Below are 12,111 nucleotides of genomic sequence, written 5' to 3'. Positions count from 1 at the left end.
GCTTCAGCCTGGCCTGTGCTCTCCAGCACAAGGAGTCTTGGTTTTGTTTAATTCTGAGACCATGCAATAGCATTTTAGCCTTAGCACAGCTTTATAGAGCCACTCACGTAAGCAAAAGACTCACTCTCCTTTCAGTAATGTGCCACTGGAAACAATGGAGAGGAAAACCACTGGGCATCGTAGAGAGCATCACCTTTTCTTACGATTTCCATTTATCAAATCGGTGAAGGAAAGGTGTATTTTCAGAAATTTTAAGGAATAGTTTGACAAACCAGCTCCATTTCATCTCTACTCCAAGGCATCTGGAAGTAATAAAGTAATTTTTCTTTTTCACTGAAGAGTTTCTTAAAAGGTGCCACAATTTTGAAGAGACAATTAATATTTTGACCCGTTACTATTTCCTTAATTTCCCTGTCACAGCCTTGAGGATTCTCCCTTGTTCCTCCTCCTAGTCCAGAAATCTGTGTATGAAGCGTATTACTTAATTTCAATTACAATGTTAATTACAGAAGACAAGCGGTTACTGAATCTTGCACCATAATTAATCAACCTGATATTTACTTACTACATTGTTCATACTGGATTAAGCTGTAGCTGGACAAGCAGGGCAAGGAAAGTGAGTGACAGGAGCATTAACATGGCACACTGCCTCCCATTGGGAAAGTTCATCTTCCTTCTGAAAGAGACGCCTTCAGGGATCATGTAATTTGAATTCCCTGTGAATTTAGTGTCATCTTAGCTTGACCAGCTCTGGAAGAACATATTAACCTCCTCTTGTGATTTTCAGAAAACCATTCTAATTTAGCAAGTAATTAAGGGTCACATGTAGGATAAAGAGCTAGATAAGCTTGGATTACGCACAGGAAGCTTTGTTTCCAAGGCAACCCTAGCAGAGGGGGTGTTAATGCTGAGGTCAGTCAGTTAATGAACTGGGAATGGTTACTGGCTGCAAAATGTATTAGAACTGGGGAAATGAAACTAACAATTGCATTACCCTTTAATGATTTGATGATAGAAAACAAACGCCTACAAAGCTAGTTATCACTGAAAATACTGGAGACAAAGGTTACAGGCAGTGGGAGCATTCTGCTAAGTGAGGTCACGAGAAGTCCAAAACAATGACGCTTGACAAACCTCAGGGTTTTTTTAAGCTAAAATTACTTCAGTCATCATTCATGGATTTCACAGCTTCTCAGTGTGAAGCTGTCAATGTTTGCGTAAGCTGCCGTTGCTAACCCATGCACTCCGTGCTGGACGTTCATTTCTCCCTGAGGTTAGTCCTGATGGAGGTTACTACCTGTGTGACACTGTCAGAATGAAATCAGCCTGGTGGATTTAGCACACTGAAGAGCAAGACGCTAGGCTTCCAAGAGCTCAGGATGTAACACACCCCCTCTTAGGGCTGTAGGCTCTGGGAACTAATCTCAGGGCAGATTTGACAGGGCAAACACAGAAGCATCACGGACACGGATAAAATGTCCAAGCAACTCATACGTAGCAAACATAAGCTGATTTGTTAAAACATGTTAATATTTGAAAAATGGAATCTTACATGTTTTCTTTTTTCTGCTGCAAATCTCAAGACCTTAAAGTTGATGCTTTACGAACAGTGTGGAGGGTCACCTCCAAACTGGGGGTCTACAATAACAAGTTTCAGAGCTAGTCTGGTTAGTATTAATTAATTAATATGAGTTAATCAAGGAGGCGCAGCTCTCATTGACTTGTCCAGAAGTCACACCTGATTTTTCAGGGACTTGAATTTATCTCTAAGATGTCTGACTACTTGGAAGTCTGTGCAGCTTGCAGAGTTGGATGTAAATTTTTGATTTGTTTTCAATACTTATGACTAATCTGTCTCCAAAGATGGCTAAGCCAAGGGAGCAATGTACAACCCTATGTACAAACATGGCAATAGACGTAGGGGAAGCAGAATGCTTTCAACTGGAGGTAATCAAAGCATCTCAAAACAGGATTTATGTGGAAAAAAACCATTGTGTTGTCAAAATTGAGTAATTTTTTTAAGGTAATTTATTTCAGCTATAGTTTGGATGATGGGAAGAATATTCGGACTTATTTCACTAGATGGCAAAGCTTCCTTTTTTATCGTAGCACTGTAACATTTCAAAATAGGATATTTTGACTTTTATAGGTTTCATTTTGATACAATATTATCTATACGTATAGGATTTTAATGTCATTTACTAACCAAAGGAACATTATAGAAATTCAGTATTTTTAACCTTATGAAAACAAAGCAATGTTTTTTCTTTTTAATTCCAGAGAAATTTTCAGACTTCTGTCTAATTTAAAATTAATCCCCCTAATTTCAGAAACTCCTTTTCTCACCACCTTTCATTCCTATAAATATATACAAAATTTCCAGTGGAAGAGGCTTTTTAACAAGCAAATAAGTTAACATCTTCTGTTAATATGCAGGCACCGCATAATGTAAGAAACATTTGGGAATCAGATTATTGTGCTATAAAGCAGCATAACAGAAATATTATAGAGTACAAAGAGTAGGGATGACCCATTAGATATTAAATGCTTTCTCAGTTGACTTGTACCATAGCTATCCCTTGTGAGCTGTGAGAGAAAGAATTGCACAGATGTTTTTCAAAGCTTTCTTTAAAACAAACAAGCATTCTCTACTTTTGCTACAATCAGATGACATTAATGTCATACAATAGACTGTACCAGTTGGGTCATTCTTGCATCTGGAATACAGGTACCTCTAACTTTATGCCATGCTTTTTGGAAATGTCTATCCATTGTGGATATATAAATTAGGACAATGTTTGATGCCATGTTATCTCTGGTTTTTTATGTGCAGCCTTGGCGTAAAAACAGGCCATTTTACGTTAGATCACCTCTGCCTGCACCGGGGGACTTTAGACACTCTGCTCTCTCAAACATGCACTGTAGAGCTTTCAATAAAAATAAGACTGTGCTGAAGGGGAGCTGACAACCTGTGACGACAGCTGTTTGGGACAGTTTGAGGCAGCAGCTGGCCCAAAATGAGTCTCCAACGAGTATTACGTATACTGCTGCTCACAGAAAAGTGTGACCAAAGGAGAGCACTGGAATCAGGACAGATCTGGAAAACACAACCTGTCAGGAAAGGCAGACTTCTTACACTGGCAGAGATCAGATCAAGGAAAGCACAGCACAGCCATTCAAACCTAAAACATATTGTTACCCCCCCAAAAACCCCCCACCACCACCACCAAAAAACAAAAGGAAATTTACTTTCCGTGTCCACAGGTAGCTGGAAAAAAATGTAATGACCTTAAATAAGTAATGGGTTTAAAAAGTGGCAAGGAGATTTTATGCAAAATATTAATGGATATTTTGCGTTTGTTCCAACTGCTGAGTACCTGCAGAGAGTGCCGACAAGGCCATAGCATCTCTGCACAAGCTTTGTTAGGAGCAGCTTCTGTGCCGCTGTGTCTGCCTGGCGCTAGGCGGGACAGATCATCTCTCAGAATTTCTTCTTTCCTTCCCACCTGCTTCCCGTGATAGCCATTGCTCTGCTTTATTCTTCATATTTCACACTTCCAGGACAAAGAAGTCACAATAATATTTAATTCCTCAAGTGCTTTTACCACTACAGTTAAAGGACTTGAGCGGTGTTGGAAGTAATAATTTGTCTGCATGTGAAAATGCTGTACAGATAGGGAGAAAGAACATAGTTTTTCTGGTTATTTTGATTGCAAAGAATGGAAAGTAACTGTAAAAAGTCTTAAGTAAATCAGCAAATAGTTCGTCCGGAGCTTGGAAAACCCAACAGTCATGTTAGGTCTGTGGTTCCCCCAGTCTGGACTAACACCAAAGTTTCTAGAATAAAGTCTCCCGATTCAAACAGTACAATGAGGCTGGTTTGTTGCAGAAAATATTCTGTGGCACACCTCTTGGCTGTGAGTTGTCTCCCGCACACTGTTGTGGTGCGTGCTACTCTAATGCAGATGGTGCTGAGCAAGCCCAAGTAAAGCTTTCACCTGTGCCAAAAATCGCTTGGAGGTCCTCTGGTATGAATTTATCTCGGTATGGAATGAATAACAATAACCTGCCTGACTTAACAGAGCTCACGCTGGAAAGTAATTTTGGTACCTATATTCTCTAAGTCATATTAGTGCTTTTAAACAGTCTCAGAATCCCAACACCACTGGAAAATTTAGATATAACGAAAGCATTTAGCTTAACCTGATTCAGTTCGGTATTTGATCTGGCAGATGTGCCAGCCCACATTTTCCCAAGGGTAACAAATGAACCCTGGGATTAATTCAGACACTCCACAAATTGCGTGGTGGGAAATGCACAGGCAGGTTGTGGTGAGGCTTTGTAGCTTCCATGTAGGTATCGGTTAACTTTCACCAAGCTCTTGACTTCTTAAATGATTCCAGCCTTCTTTTTTTCACTTTTCTTAACAAAATACTGCTGATGCTGGCATTCCATAGTAAAGGAAGTAAATGCTTTTAACTGTGCGGACAGCTTTATGTTCATTTGCTCCAGTTCCCAAAATAAATAGCAGGTTAGTTAACCAAATGACATGAGTATGAGATAAAGGCAAGGCGCATCCTTCTCAGCCACCAATTTGTGGATGCCATCACAGATAAATTTTTTTCAGGAGACACAATTTGCTAATTATTATTCCCAGATCAAGACTCAATCTTGGAAATAATGTGTAGTCATCAATTAATAAAAGGCATCAGTCCTTCTACAGCCTACTTAGTATAAGAGGCTAGATTTCAAAAGGATGCATAAATTGGTGGCTAAATCCACGAACACATGAATAAATGAACTGATGAGAGCTTAACATGTTTGGAAAATCAAATTACTTAATCTAAATTTGGCCTGTAGAAGCCCCACGGCAGCAATTACTATTTTGATAGTTTTAGCTTTCGTAAATGTTCACTGGAAATTGGTGGGAGTATCTCACTGTGCAAGAATTCTTTTTGATCCCCAAGGGGCAAACAGAGTGGCACAGCAGCTCATGGGATTCATCCCAGGGTGCTGAAAGAGCTGGCCAATGTCATCGCGGGACCTTTCTCCATTATTTTTCAATGGTCTTGGGAGTCTGGAGAGGTCCCAGTCAACTGGAAGCTGGCAAATGTTGTCCCAGTTTTCAAGAAGGGAAAGAAGGAAGACTCCGGTAATTACGGGCCTGTCAGTCTCACATCAGTGCCTGGTAAAATTATGGAGAAAGTTATGCTGGGAGTTATTGAAAAACACTTGACAGACAATGCAGTCATTGGTCATAGCCAGCACGGGTTCATGAGGGGAAAGTCCTGCTTAACAAACTTAATTTCCTTTTATGACAAGGTCACCCATCTAGTTGACCAAGGGAAGCCAGTAGATGTGGTGGTTTTGGACTTTAGCAAAGCTTTTGATACTGTCTCTCACAGTATCCTTCTGGATAAAATGTCCAGCACACAGCGAGACAAGTCCCTAATATGTTGGGTGAGCAATTGGCTGGTGGGTCGGGCTCAAGGAGTTACAGCAAGTGGGGTCACATCAGGCTGGCGGCCAGTCACCAGTGGGGTTCTCCAGGCCTCAATTTTAGGGCCAGTTCTCTTCAATGTTTTTATAAATGATCTGCACATGGGAATCGAATGTACATTAAGTAAGTTTGCTGATGATACTAAACTAAGAGGAGCTGTGGACTCCCTTGAGGGTAGAGAGGCCTTACAGAGAGATCTGGATAGGCTGGAGAGCTGGGCAATCACCAACCATATGACATTTAACAAGAGCAAGTGCCGGATTCTCCACCTGGGATGGGGCAATCCTGGTTATACATGCAAACTGGGGGACAAGAGGCTGGAGAGCAGCCCCGCAGAAAGAGATCTGGGGATTTGGGTTGATGGCAAGTAGAACATGAGTCAGCAGTGTGCCCTGGCAGCCAAAAGGGCCAGCCGTGTCCTGGGGTGCATCAAGCACAGCATAGTGAGCCGGTCGAGGCAGGTGACTGTCCCACTCTACACTGCACTGGTGCAGCCCCACCTCGAGTACTGTGTGCAGCTTTGGGTGCCTCAATGTAAGAAGGACATCAAACTATGGGAGTGTGTCCAGAGGAGGGCGACCAAGATGGTGAAAGGTCTCGAGGGCAGGACTTGCAACGAGCGGCTGGGGTCAGTTGGCTTGTTCAGCTTGGAGAAGAGAAGGCTGAGGGGTGCCCTCATCACAGTCTACAGCTTCCTCAAGGCGGGTAGTGGACAGGGAGGTGCTGATCTCCTCTCTCTGGTGACCAGTGGTAGGACATGAGGAAATGGAGTTAAGCTGCGTCAGGGGAAGTTCAGATTGGACATTAGGAAAAGGTTCTTGACTGAGAGGGTGGCCGGTCACTGGAACAGGCTCCCCAGGAAAGCGGTCACGGCACCAAGCCTGTCAGAGTTCAAGGAGCGTCTGGATGATGCTCTTAGTTATATGGTTTAGCATTAGGTAATCCTGCGAGGAGCAGGGAGTTGGACTCCATGATCTTATGGGTCCCTTCTAACTTGAGATATTCTATGATTCTATGATTCATCCTCTGTCATATACTTACCTCCTTCTATGCTTTACTCAGCTCTAGGGCTGCAGAGTGACAACGTTCAGCCAACTCTTGCCTGATTTTATCAAGCATTTTAAAAATTGAACATTCTCACTTTCCTCTTTAGTGAGAGACCCTCTCCTAGCACACCCTTCTGTGGCTCTGAATGGCTATTTTTGAGTGGAGTTTTATTAAAATGAACAATTGACCCATTCATGTTTATCTCAAGCAGGGATGAACTGAACAGATTTGAAAACATCAAACACCTTTGAACATTAGAAATTGTCAAATTTAGAATCTTTTCAATCAAATGACCTGGAAGTGAACCATGAAAAACATGGAAGCATCCATGGCTTTGAACTTTGACTTCTTGAGTGCAGCCTCTGGGGGAACTGCTCATGTGATCCTCCGCGCAGCCTGAACCGCCCAATTTTCTTGCTGCTACCTCTCTCCTGTCTACATGACAAGTCCCTTTCACTTGTCAGATGTCTAGCCCAGACTGCGAGCCTCGCCTCTGCTACACTTCTGTTCTCTCATTTGTTTTACCTCACCTCCCTTCTTTTCCTTGTTTGCTTTCTCCAGTATATTTATCTGCCTCCTGACAATAGGCCTTCCCTCAGCAGCCGGACGTGTTTTCAGACACTTGGTTGTTTCCCTAATGCAATGCCACTGCCAGTCTCAATGGGGAGGCCAATATAAGGAATGATCCCTAAAGCATCCGTTGATGGATGGAGAACCATCCCGATTGTACCATCCAGATTGTTTTCAATGCAAGCATGCACACTGCATACTTTTCCCCTTTAATTTCTATACGCGAGCAGGAAGGAGTTCTCAGTGATTTTGGTACCCAAAGGAATAACTAGTCAGATAAAAGCCCCATTCAGTTTAGTTTTATTAAGAATCGCTCTCTGAAGTAGAAGGAAGCAATGCACAGAATTCAGGGGAAAACAGACAGACACACAGAGACACGCTCACACCATCCTGGTCAACTGACTGGCCAGGTCCAAGGACCTGGGATGCCAGGGCTCCCAACACCAGAAAACACACAGCACAGCCGACTGGGCTGCCCCGGCCTCCGCCGTTACTGCACTGGGTCGCCACATGAGTCCCTGTGGGAGGATTCCAGAGCCCATTTCCAGCTGTCTGTGGCCAGCTGCACCTGTACAGCCCACCCCTGCTCAGCTGAGCCCGCGTGGACTCAGGCTGTATTTTTCCTGGTTGCATTCAAAGCCTGCATCTTCCATTTGCAGCGGATTCCCACTGACCTTGGCTGTGTCTCCCTCATCTTTCTGCAGTCACACTGAAAGCTACAAAGCCTGTTTCAGCCTACACGGCAACTATTTCAGTGTGGGTTCACACAGTTCATGTTTGTAGCATCCAGTATTACCTACAGGATGGAGAGATTTCTTAGTTCTTTCGGCATTAAAAAAAAAGAGGTCGTGCATTTCCCAACATGGCACTTTTATTCTCTGTTAGCTAGAATCATCTTAGTGAAGATAACTGATATTGCATCACAGGAGCCACTTCTCGCCTTTCTCTGAGGTACTGCTTGCTTTTTGTAGAGTGCCGAGCTTGTGACGAGTGGTGCATGCAGTACCCCAGAGAATCAGACCCCTGAGCTCTCAAGCGTACTCCTCATTACTAGTACGCCCATTAGTTTCCAGTCATCACAAACCAAAGGGGTAGGCTCTAACAGCAGCGCCCTGCCTGATGCTATACTTTAACTCTGGAAAAGGTAGTAGCGCATATGTGAGCACTTGATCAGCTTGTGAGATTCAGCTCCAGTGGGCATAGCCAACAAGTACAAACAGAAGATGGAGCCTGAAAAATCAGGTGCCTTTTGCTTTCTGCGCCTTACTGACATTACGCCGTTTCTTTCGCTCTCATCAATTTCAGGCAGCCCAACTCGTCTGCCTTCCTTTAGAGCCAGTGAGTCCGGCTCACTGTATTACCATTACCACCAGTCCTGGAGCTTTTCCAATTGCTCGCCGTGCCTGTGGTGTCTCAGGCCAGAGCACACTGCCCGCAGCCTGTGGGCCTAACTCACCAACAGCCTCTGTCCTGGGCAACCTACTCAGAGGAGGGGTTTGAAAGGACAGGAGCAAAAACCTGCCCACCCTTCCCTAGGAAGGATTCTTTCCAACCTTTGTGTATTTTTGGAGCCTTCTGCGATACTTTTAAGGTATTTCCTTTGGAAACAGGAGTTTTTCACTTTCAGAGATTGCCTGGTGTGTTAGAGTCCTTTGCTGTCACCCCTTGTGCCTTCTCCCTTCACATGAAGCTCATACACAGGCTTTGCTTCCTTTTGAGAGGACTTACCTATTAAACATTAGCCCGAGTGAATTTGTGCTGAACTAACATTTCCAGAGTGACCGATATTGAGGAAGAGCCATTTTCAGACTCTATGGGACAAAGCAGCAGGAAGGAGGACAGGGAAAGGCAGGGAGGTTTCGCTTACCTGCCTCTCCTCTGCTGCTTGCTTTCCCTGGGGACATTACTGATGGCAGCAGTGGCGGGCAAGTGGCTTTGATGCTTATCTTCCCACTTTCCACACGAGGTGCTGTGCCACTGTACTGAGCATACGCTGCCATCTGCGACCTCTCATGCAGGGATAGCTGCCAAATTCCCTCTGAGGTCAAAGATGAGAGATTTATTGTCCATTGATGGTAGGAGCCACTGGCTCAGGCTCACAGATGAGATGGACTGAAAATGCATTCAGGAAATGCGTTCAGGAAAATTCCCAGCAGGAATCAAAAGATGCTTCTGCTCTAGCAGGTGCAACACTAATTACAAATGTGATTTTGCCTTTGCCACATGACATCTACTCCATGCAGCCACTAAACTACTCACCACTTCTATGGGAAAAGATAAGGTTTCCAGATCCAAACCTACCAACAAGGGGAGGTGGTTTAAGGCACCTTTAGTCCCCTCACTAGCAGCAGCTGATGAGATGTGCCATCCCATGGGCTCATGTAAGTGGTTCCTACCTTTCCCGCTCCTTAGGTGTGGTGGGGCTGCGTTCATCCTCTGCATGTGTCCCCGAGCTGCAGCTGATGAAGCAGCAGCCAGAGCAATGAAGCCACCACTCAGCAGGACTGAGAACGCTAGAGCTGGGGAAGGACTCCAGCCCTCTTGCCTCTTTGTTCCTTGAGAATAGGATCACCTTCACCTTCAGAAAATGAAGGTCATTCCTATTTAAATTGGTGCACAATTGGCCATGCTCATTAGGAAGAGAGGGGGCCTGGGAAGCATCTTTCCCAACAGCAGCAAGGCAAAAAGTAAACGGGCGGAGGAAGTGGAAAGAGGGTAGAACATGTTTAAGGATTACGTCTTGGCATGCACAGCATGCAATTTCACAATTCATGTCACACTGGCTTGTGGTAAACCAGAAGCTATTAATCCCATGGGAAACAAAGGAAACCCGAGGGACTACCTCCTGCAAGCGTTCTGTGAGAACTCAGCAGGCAGCAGTGACGAGAGCGCAGATCTCAGCAGGCACAATCATACCTGCCTTGGAAAACACATGAAGATTTTCAAGTGCATGAATCGCAAAAGAAAAAAAAATAAAAGATATTTGCTCAATTAGCCTTAAGGGATCCAAGCTTTTTTTTCAGCTCTGCATCTTTTGGGACTTCTTAAAGCAAGGAGCTCTGCTTTGTTGCCTGTTTTATAGATGGCTGGCTCTAGGAACACATGTTTAGAGGAATTAATTGTAACTTTGTTCACTAGGAAGTTTCTTTCTACCGGCCAGCAAGAAATCCTTCGTTTTCATGACAACCGAAAGAAAAGCAAGTGACCATGTATTAGAGTGAAAAGAATCCAGTTTAGAATGTGAATAGGGGTACAAATTACCAAGCATAAACACATACCCAAGTAACTGGCTGTTTGCAAACTAATTGGTTTTTCTAACTGCGGTTATACACAGGCAAAAAAAGAACAAAAAAGAACAGAAGTGGGGAAGGGGGGAGCCCTGACTGTCTATTTCTCTTCAGCATAAATAGATCATCTGAGTTGCCTTAATAAAAGGTGCATTGTCTTCTTGAGCTGACTGTAGGTTTTATAGTTTCAACTCCACTTTCTTCTTTTTGTCCAATATGAAACTGCTCAGCAGAGGAGTTTTGAAGGATTTAGAGAATTGCCTGGTGGTACTGAGCCCGTGACAGAGGACAAACTTGTCATCATTGGGCAACCTCTCCGTGGAGCCCCAAAGGTAGTCACTTACTTGTAAAAAATGCAGCCTTGCAGCTACTGAAAAAGCATTCTATGCCGACGTGTCTGTGTGGACTATATATAAACAAATTCAGAAACAGCAGAAGACTGTGTTTAACTTAGGCATTTGTAATGTCATTTTCAAAACGCTTGCAGAATTATTTTTGTGTATTGCCAGGCAACATCAGCAGTAGACCAGGTACTTTTTGTACTCTTCTTTAGGACTCAGAATGCTTTCAGTACTGGGGAACTTCAGAATTGGCCTAGAAGTGCAGGAGGCAATATCAACCCACCTACAGAATACGTGTAAAATGCTGAGTACCTAATGTTACTCAAAACCTTTTTTAGGAAATGCACATGGGTATGGCAAAACTAGGACCTCTGGATCCAGTTACAGTAGCAACAGGTTTAACACTATGCACTCTAATCACAATACTTTGTATAAAGCTGGGGAAAAAAAAGTAAAACCACGCAAAGCATTTAAAAAAAAAAAATTGTCTTTTTCTTTTCTTCACGGGGCTCGAAATATTCAGGCTATTTCCATATCCAAGTTGTTATTGAAAACGTTGTCAAAGTTATGAATTACATACCCAAGTTAAGTAACTATATTAAGAATATTTTCAAAACACAAAATTACCAAAAGACAAAGCATTTAAGCATTTTTAAAAGTAACACTTTACAGATTTATTTTTTAACACAAGCCCATTTGTTGAAAATAAGGTCATTCAGAAGCGTCCCCCAATACCTGTTACTGCTTTCACGTAAATCATGGCCGTATGTAATAGTGAGGAAGGTGACAAGAATTCAGCGACAAAAGGCCTGGTTACTGGTTTCAGTGCTAATTGCAGGCAGGGGTAGAGGGGCCAGTGAAGCGCTCTGTGCCAGCCTCTCCTGCGGGCCGCGATGCAGCCAACAGCTCCTGTCAGAGCGAGGGACGCTGCTCCAGCCGTGGTGTTCAGACCACCTCGCTTCCAAGGCCCGTTTCCATGTGGTTTGACAAGCCGCAAACGCAGAGCGAAGCCTGCCCTGCCGTGCTGGGAGGGCAGGGCGGACGTCTGCCGCCACGGGCACGCTCGCCCCAAAGCAAGAGCATTTCTCCTGCTAAAGAGGTGGCATTGACTGCAGGTAATAGTTGTTAAACATGGCACAGGTGTTGGGGCTATTTCCGACCTGCTGGTACCTCAGTTTAAACGCAAAGATATTAAATTACTCTGAACTAGAAACCTTTCCAGCCTAGTCTAATCTGCAAGGCTGCGGTTTCAACGGGGTGCAGCCTGCAGGGGCAGAGCTGGCACGCGTTGCTGCCCCCCCCGTGTCATCTGTCCCGTGGCTGCGATGCCGCATCCACCGCGGCTTGTCGGGGCTGCCTGCCTGTG

The sequence above is a fragment of the Ciconia boyciana genome, chromosome 4, assembly GCF_034638445.1.
Source record: "Ciconia boyciana chromosome 4, ASM3463844v1, whole genome shotgun sequence".
In the NCBI taxonomy this organism is placed as follows: domain Eukaryota; kingdom Metazoa; phylum Chordata; class Aves; order Ciconiiformes; family Ciconiidae; genus Ciconia; species Ciconia boyciana.
This window is presented reverse-complemented; position numbering follows the sequence as displayed.